The sequence below is a fragment of the Corapipo altera genome, unplaced genomic scaffold (assembly GCF_003945725.1).
Source record: "Corapipo altera isolate COAL_440 unplaced genomic scaffold, ASM394572v1 131868, whole genome shotgun sequence".
Classification (NCBI taxonomy): domain Eukaryota; kingdom Metazoa; phylum Chordata; class Aves; order Passeriformes; family Pipridae; genus Corapipo; species Corapipo altera.
In genome coordinates, this window is record NW_020885438.1 from 1 (window position 1) to 8,042 (window position 8,042).

The window sequence follows — 8,042 nt, forward strand, 5'->3', positions numbered from 1 at the left end:
GACGGGCAGGGATGGACAGAAAAGGGGTGGGGATGGGCAGGAGCAGGTAGTGAGAGACTGGGATGTGTTATGATGGGCAGAAAGAGGCAGGAACAGGGCAGGGATGGAACAGGGATAGGGCAGAAATGGAACAGAGATGGGGCAGAAATGGAGCAGGGATGGGCAGGAGCAGGTAGTGAGGGACCAGGATATGTTACAATGGGCAGAGACAGGCAGGGTTGGGCAGCAGAGGGCAGGAATGGGCGTGGCCAGACAGCTCAGGAGGGAGTAGACCCAGGGTGCCAGCCTGGGACTGTTCCTCATGTCCCCCAACGGTGACAGGATGTGGACAACACCACCTTGGCTCGTCTGGACCTGGAGCGGCGCGTGGGGACCCTGCAGGATGAGATCACCTTCCTGCACAAGGTCCAGGAGGAGGTAACCCTGCCATGGGGGGCTGGGGCATCCTGGGGCTCGGGGGGGCTGTGCTGGCCCCTCTGTCCCCCCCAGGAACTGCAAGGGCTGCAGGAGCAGCTGTCCCGGCAGCGGGTGCACGTGGAGGTGAATGCCAGCAAACCAGACCTGACAGCCACCCTGCGTGACATCCGCAGCCAGTACGAGGCCGTGGCTGCCAGCAACACCCAGGAGACAGAGCAGCGGTACAAATCCAAGGTGCAGAGTGAGCTAGTGGCCCCATGGAGGAGTGGCCTGGCTGTCCCCACCTGCAGTGTCATCTTCAGTGATCAGCCTAAGGACAGAAAGCCCGAGTTAAGAACAAAATCAGCAGCCCACCTGAAGTGCATGTACATCAATGCACGCAGCATGGGCAACAAACAAGAGTAGCTGGAAGTCATCGTGCAGCAGGAAAGCTATGATGTAGTTGCCATCACAGAAACGTGGTGGGATGACTCGCATAACTGGAGTGCCGCCATGGATGGCTACAAGCTCTTCAGAAGGGACAGGCAAGGTAGGAGAGGTGGAGGGGTGGCTCTATATGTTAGAGAGTCTCTTGACTCTTTAGGACTTGAAGTCAGTAACAATAAGGTTGAGTGCCTGTGGATCAAAATCAGGGGGAAGGCCAACAAGGCTGACATCCTGGTGGAAGTCTGTTACAGACCACCTAACCAGGATGATGAGGATGATGAATTTTTCTACAAGCAGCTGGCAAATGTCTCAAAATTGCCAGCCCTTGTTCTTGTGGGTGACTTTAACCTGCCGGATGTCTGCTGGGAACTCCACATGGCAGAGAAGAGGCAGTCTAGGAGATTCCCAGAGTGTATAGAGGACAATTTCCTGCTCCAGCTGGTAAATGAGCCTACCAGGGATGGGGCCCTGCTAGACCTGCTGTTCACAAACAGAGAGGGGCTGGTGGGAGATGTGGTGGTCAGAGGCCATCTGGGGAACAGTGACCATGAAATAATAGAATTCTCAATACTCAGGGATGCAAGAAGGGCCATCAATAAAACCTCTACGCTGGACTTCTGGAGGGCAGATTTCAGCCTGTTCAAGAGACTGGTTCAGAGGGTACCATGGGAAACAGCCCTTGAAAACAAAGGAGTCCAGGAGGGATGGACATACTTCAAGAAGGAAATCTTAAATGCACAAGAGCAGGCTGTCCCAGTCCGCCGAAAGTCCCAGTTCCCCAGCCGGCAGGGAAGACAGCCAGCCTGGCTGAACAGGGAGATCTTGAGGGAAATTAGGATGAAAAAGAAAGCCTACCAATTATGGAAAAAAGGACTGTCTACTCAGGAAGAGTTCAGGAATTTAGTTAGGTCATGTAGAAAGAAAATCAGAGAGACGAAGGTAAGATTTGAACTCAATCTTGCCACTCCTGTTAAGGAAAATAAAAAGTCTTTCTATAGATACATCAGTAGCAAAAAGAGGGACAAGGAAAACCTCCATTCTTTAGTGGACATGGGGGGGAACATAGTTATTAAAGATGAGGAAAAGGCTGAGGTATTTAACACCTTCTTTACCTCAGTCTTCAACGGTAGGACAGGTCTCTCTGAGGACAGCTGGCTTCTGGAGCTTGTAGATAGGAATATGAAGCTGAACAGTACCCCCGTAATCAAGGAGGAAACAATCAGCGACCTGCTGAGCCACTTGGATCCTCACAAGTCTATGGGACCAGATGAGATCCACCCAAGGGTGATGAGGGAGCTGGTAGAAGAGCTTGCCAAGCCGCTCTCCATCATTTACCAACAGTCCTGGCTCACTGGGGAGGTCCCAGATGATTGGAAGTTGGCAAATGTCACACCAATCCACAAAAAGGACCAGAAGGAGGACCCAGGAAACTACAGGCCTGTCAGTCTGACCTCAGTGCCTGGCAAGGTTATGGAGCAGATCATCCTGGGTGCAATCACACAGTACCTACAGGATGGACAAGGGATCAGACCCAGCCAGCATGGGTTTAGGAGGGGCAGCTCCTGTCTGACCAATCTGATCTCCTTCTACGATCAGGTGACCCGCCTGGTGGATGATGGGAAGGCTGTGGATGTGGTCTATCTGGACTTCAGCAAAGCCTTTGACACTGTCTCCCATAATATACTCCTGAAAAAACCGGCAGCCCTTGGCTTGGACAGGGGCACTCTGTGCTGGGTTAGGAACTGGCTGGAGGGCCGGGCCCAGAGAGTGCTGGTGAACGGGGCTGCATCCAGCTGGGATCTGGTCACCAGTGGTGTCCCCAGGGATCAGTGTTGGGCCCAGTTCTGTTTAATATCTTTATCGATGATTTAGATGAGGGGATTGAGTCCATCATTAGCAAATTCTCAGACGACACCAAACTGGGAGGGAGTGTTGACCTTCTGGAAGGCAGGAGGGCTCTGCAGAGGGACCTGGATAGGCTGGAGAGTTGGACTGGTTCCAACGGGATGAGGTTCAACCAGACCAAGTGCTGGGTCCTGCACTTTGGCCACAACAACCCACTGCATCGCTACAAGCTGGGACCAGAGTGGCCGGAGAGCAGCCAGGCAGAAAGGGACCTGGGAGTGCTGACTGACAGGAGGCTGAACATGAGCCAGCAGTGTGCCCAGGTGGCCAAGAAGGCCAATGGCATCCTGGCCTGTATCAGGAACAGTGTGGTCAGCAGGACCTGGGAAGTGATTCTGCCCCTGTACTCAACACTGGTGAGGCCACACCTGGAGTACTGTGTCCAGTTCTGGGCCCCTCAGTTCAGAAAAGATGTTGAGGTGCTGGAGCAGGTCCAGAGAAGGGCAATGAGGCTGGTGAAGGGACTTGAACACAAGTCCTATGAGGAGAAGCTGAGGGAGCTGGGGTTGTTTAGCCTTGAGAAGAGAAGGCTCAGAGGAGACCTCATCACTCTCTACAACTACCTGAGAGGAGGTTGTAGGCAGGTGGGGGTTGGTCTCTTCTCCCAAGCAATCAGCAGTAGGACAAGAGGGCATGGCCTTAAGCTGCGCCAGGGGAGGTTTAGGTTAGATATTAGGAAGAAATTCTTTACAGAGAGGGTAATCAGCCATTGGAATGGGCTGCCCAGGGAAGTGGTAGATTCTCCATTCCTGGAGGTTTTTAAGATGAGGCTGGACGTGGCACTTAATGCCATGGTCTAGCAACTGTGGTGGTAGTGGATCAAGGGTTGGACTTGATGATCTCAGAGGTCCTTTCCAACCCGTCTGATTCTATGATTCTATGATTCCTCAGGGCTGGGGTTGCTCACCTGGGTTTGGGGGGTGGTGAGGGGGTTTTGGATCTCTGCTGTTCCCGCCTGTGTCAGGGATGTTTCTCCATGTTCCCAGGGCTATGTCCCTCCTGTGGAGCACAGCAGAGCTGTGCCCCCAGACCGTGTGCCACCGGGACACATCCCTGCTGCATGGACCCATCCCGTGGCACGTGTCCCTGTCCCAGTTTGCAGACCTGAGGGACATGGCCGCCTGGCAAAACGAGGCCCTGCACGCGGTCAAGCAGGAGGCCGACGAGTACCGGCACCAGCTGCAGGCCCTCACCTGTGACCTGGAGGCTCTTAGGGGCTTGGTAGGTGATGGCCATGGGGTGCAAGAGGGGGACAGGGCCTTGGGGAGCTGCCACCACCATGGGGTTCCCTGGAACCCCAGTGGGACACCACCCAGTGCTGGAGAATGGCAGCTCCCCTGGGGTGGGAGATGGGCACTGGGATGAGCCCCCAGCTCCTGGGAGAAGGTGGCCATGGAGAGTGTCACGACCACTTGTGGCCCCCCAGAAGGAGTCCCTAGAGAGGCAGCTGTAGGAGCTGGAGAAGCACTACACCCTGGAGACGGCCGACTATCAGGACACAGTTGCATGGCTGGAGAGGCTGGAGAGGCTGGAGAGGCTCTCCAGAGCCTCAAGGAGGAGATGGCCCAGCATCTGCAGGACTACCAGAACCTACTCAACATCAAGCTGGCCCTGGACATGGAGATCGCCACATACCGCAAGTTGCTGGAGATCGAGGAGAGCAGGTGACGGCACAGCAGGGGCTCCACGTCCTCGTGGTCCCTCTGGGGTGTCCGACTGGGTTGGAGACCATCCTCCAGACCCCACTGCCCCAGCCTCAGGCAGGTGTAGCTGGGGGGCAGCAGGATCCCACTCTCTTCCCAATGGCCTGGTTGCTCCTGCAGGATCACCATCCCTGTGCAGAGCTTCTCCAACCTGCAGGTCTGAGGTGAGGCTGGGGGGGGAGGCAGGATGGTGGCAGAAGCGGGGGTGGCTTCTGGGGGCTCTTCGCATCTCAGATGGCGTCGTGCTCTTCATTGATGCAGCTGAGGAGGTGAGTGCCAGCTTCTCCTAGGGGTGATCCTCAGCATTGCTTCTCTGGAGTCTCTGCTCCTGCCTTAGCATGAAGGCCTGGGATGGGTTCAGCTTGTCAGGGTGAAGGTTTTTTGGAGGACGGGTTGGGAAGTGAGTTTTCCATCCAAACAGGCAGTGACACCTCTGGCTCCTGTGTCCAGGCTGATGTGATTCGTGTGGCCTGTAAGCTGATTGTTCAACTTACATGCATCTCCATCCCCATGATACCTAAAACTGAGCAGGTTATTTATACTAGAGATGTCCACAGGCTTGGATTCAAGGAATTCAGTTGGGTCAGCACCTATCTCAGCTTCAGGAGGATTAGCTGATCGCTGGTGGCTGAACCTGGGCTTTTCTGCAGCCTGGCAGCAGTGCAGGAGTCACTGGCTGCCCCTCATGCCCCAGATAGCATTTCACTGAGGCTTTCCTGGGACTCTGAGCTGGTTGTTCCCTGCAGGTGATGCTGAACACGGAGCAGCTGATCAAGCACATGGTGCAGGAGAGGTTGGCAGTGACCGTGTACATCAACAAGATCAACCGGCTCATCCTGGAGCTCAAACTGCCCCCAACAGATGCTTATTACAAACTCAGACACATTGTAGATGAAGTTAATGGTCTCATCAGGAGAGGGGGGTTGTGTCTCTGTCCCACTGCAGGTGCTTCTCTCTGTGTATGCCTGAAAACCAATTAGTTTGTCTCTTGATACGTTGAATCAGAGAAAAATGAGGCAGGAAGAACCGCTGGAAATTTATTTCAGGCAATATCTTGAATTAGGGAGGATTGGCTCTTCCTGACAAGCTTCGTGGGATTTCATTCCCCCCCCATTTTATTTGTCCTCCATTAAAAAGTAGGGACAGAACAGTGAGCTTCTGTGTTCCCAAATATCTCAAATACACTGAAATTATCCAGATTGTATCCCGAACTGAAGGTTGAGATACTGAATATTTGCTAAAAAACCAGGAGGGACTTGCTTTTCCAACCCCTAAACAAAGATATGATACTGATATGGTCAGATCAACTTGCCAGCCCTGCTCAGGGAAGGGAGGGACATCTTGGTAACCATGCATCATTTCTGTGTATTCTGCATCCAGGGAATTTTTTTAACAACTTTCTACCCTTCAAGTGTGTGTGGATTTGCACACAGGCTCCCTGGCATGTCTCTGTTCAGTGTCTTACCACTAACTTTTTCTCCTTGACAGATTGGCTATTTTGTGCCCTCCTCAGCTAACCCCCAGTTGTGTGTAAACCCTCACTCATTGAGGGGAGGTGGGTTGCTATTTTGGGAAGAAGAGAAGGTATTTGTTTCTTTGCTTTATTTTTTCTTTTAACAACATAATCAGCACCCCAATAAAGGAATAGCTACATGCTTAAAACCTAAATTCTCTCTCATGCAAAGTTTCAGATTTCTTCAACTTACTTTGAACACCAAACATTTGCAATCCATATAAAAGCAAGCCAACCAACTGGTCACCCATGCTGGGACTGAGCCGTCAGCTGGAACACAGTTACACACCACCACAGGGTGGGCCCTTAAGTGAAATGTGTGATACGTGTAATAGCTCAAGCATAGAGTGACTTCTGGAAAGAATTATTACATTTTTTTAAAATTCCCATTCTATGTTTACTATGATTTACTGTTAAACTTTTTCAAGAGAGAAGGTATTTCAAAACCGTGATATTAAATTTATCTTTCTCATTTTGATATTACAGGCATTCTCAGCTAGAGAGCCGAGGATTGTTTCTGTAATCTGATGTCCTCAGTCAGACAATTCTGGTTTTAAGTCAATCATTTTACATTTTTAAGTAGTATTCAGAAGCTGCATTAACATGAAATATTTTGGTCACATTTTCCAAACACTTTCCAAAATTTTATGTAAGAAAACTGAAGGACAGCCCAAACATAGTAACTGTGTAAACATCAGCTTCTATTGGGATGCCCAGAAGTATACACTCATAATAATGGCACAGTAGAACTGAAACGTAAAGAAATATCACAAAATTAAACGTTTTTCTCATACAAAGAGCCACCAAATTCCTCTAAAACTGCTTATTACAGGATGTGTAAAAGGGGGATAAGAGTGATTTTTAAGGAAGCAAGGAGGGATAGTGCTCTACACGACAAACACACAACACTGTGATGGCAAACGGTAGGCACAAACACACATAGCAAGCACTTTCAGACATAGCTACTCACCTTTCACAGCACTTGCTTCTTTCAGGTTGTGAAAGTCTGTGCTGGCATAGGCGCTCATCTCTACTCCATTGATGCCCCTGTTCCGGAGGTGCCTAGCTTTCAACCTGGATTTGTCACAGTTTCCCAGGGACCCACCCACTATGTCAATGGTGATGTAGTTGAGGACATTCTGGAAGCCAACTGAGGTCTCGTGGCACATGGGACTGCTACCCTGCTCCTCCTCCAGGCCTTCGCTTTTCCTCAGGGACACATTCTCCACTGAGGCCGAGTTGTGTCGTTTGGGGTTGTGTGCGAAGGAAGGGGACACTGGGGTCACAGTGGTGGTGGAGAAGAAAGTTTCTGAGCTGTGCCTCCTCCGCCCCTGAGTATCTGTCTGGATGACTTTGGTCCCCTGGTTTGGGTCTGGGGGAGGGCTTGAGAGAATGAAAGCCTCCACCCCAGAGAGGGTGAGCCTCTTCACCCCAGCTGTGGGGCTGGTGACCCGGGCACTTTCTGGCTTCTGAACGATGGGTTGGGGTGGGGTGGTGGCCATGCCATAGGTCATTTCACATGCAGAGTGGAAAGACTTATATAGTCAGCGCCCACAGGGTCTGCTGGCGGACCCCACCCCTGCCCCCAGCGGTCCATGGGGAGTTCCAGCGGTGACCCGATGGAACTCGGTAGTTGCAATTTCCATGTCTGTCAGTTGAAGTGGTGGCCTTGATCCACTGGGGGTGAAGGAGGGAAGCCCCCCCCCAAAGAAGTTATGAGTTATTATATCCGTGGTTAGTGTCACAGGCCATGTCATGAGCCTCCAACATCTCCCTGGGTCTGCGCAGAGTTCCTGTGTGGGGCCCGGTAAAAGGGGTTTTTCTCGCCTTTCAAGACTGGCAGAGGGGGGGATGGGCTTTGATGGGCCATCAGAGGTATAAAGCAAAAGTCCTGCAGAAGCCCGCAAAAGTCCCTTGGCAATCCTAGAATGCATAAATCATCAACCGTTTCAGTCTCCGACACATGTGAAATCACATTTTGTTATGAATCTGTTTGGGGTTTTTTCAGAAATCAAAGAAGAAACTAATGACTGATGCTAGTCTCTGAGGGGAAAAAAAAAAAACAAAGGAAAAGTAAA

The 8,042-nt window shown here is 51.6% G+C and overlaps 1 pseudogene; it reads left to right on the forward strand.

The window, feature by feature from the left end:
• Positions 1 to 321: 321 nt before the first annotated feature.
• LOC113940504 lies at positions 322 to 5,244 on the forward strand (annotated as a pseudogene).
• Positions 5,245 to 8,042: the final 2,798 nt, after the last annotated feature.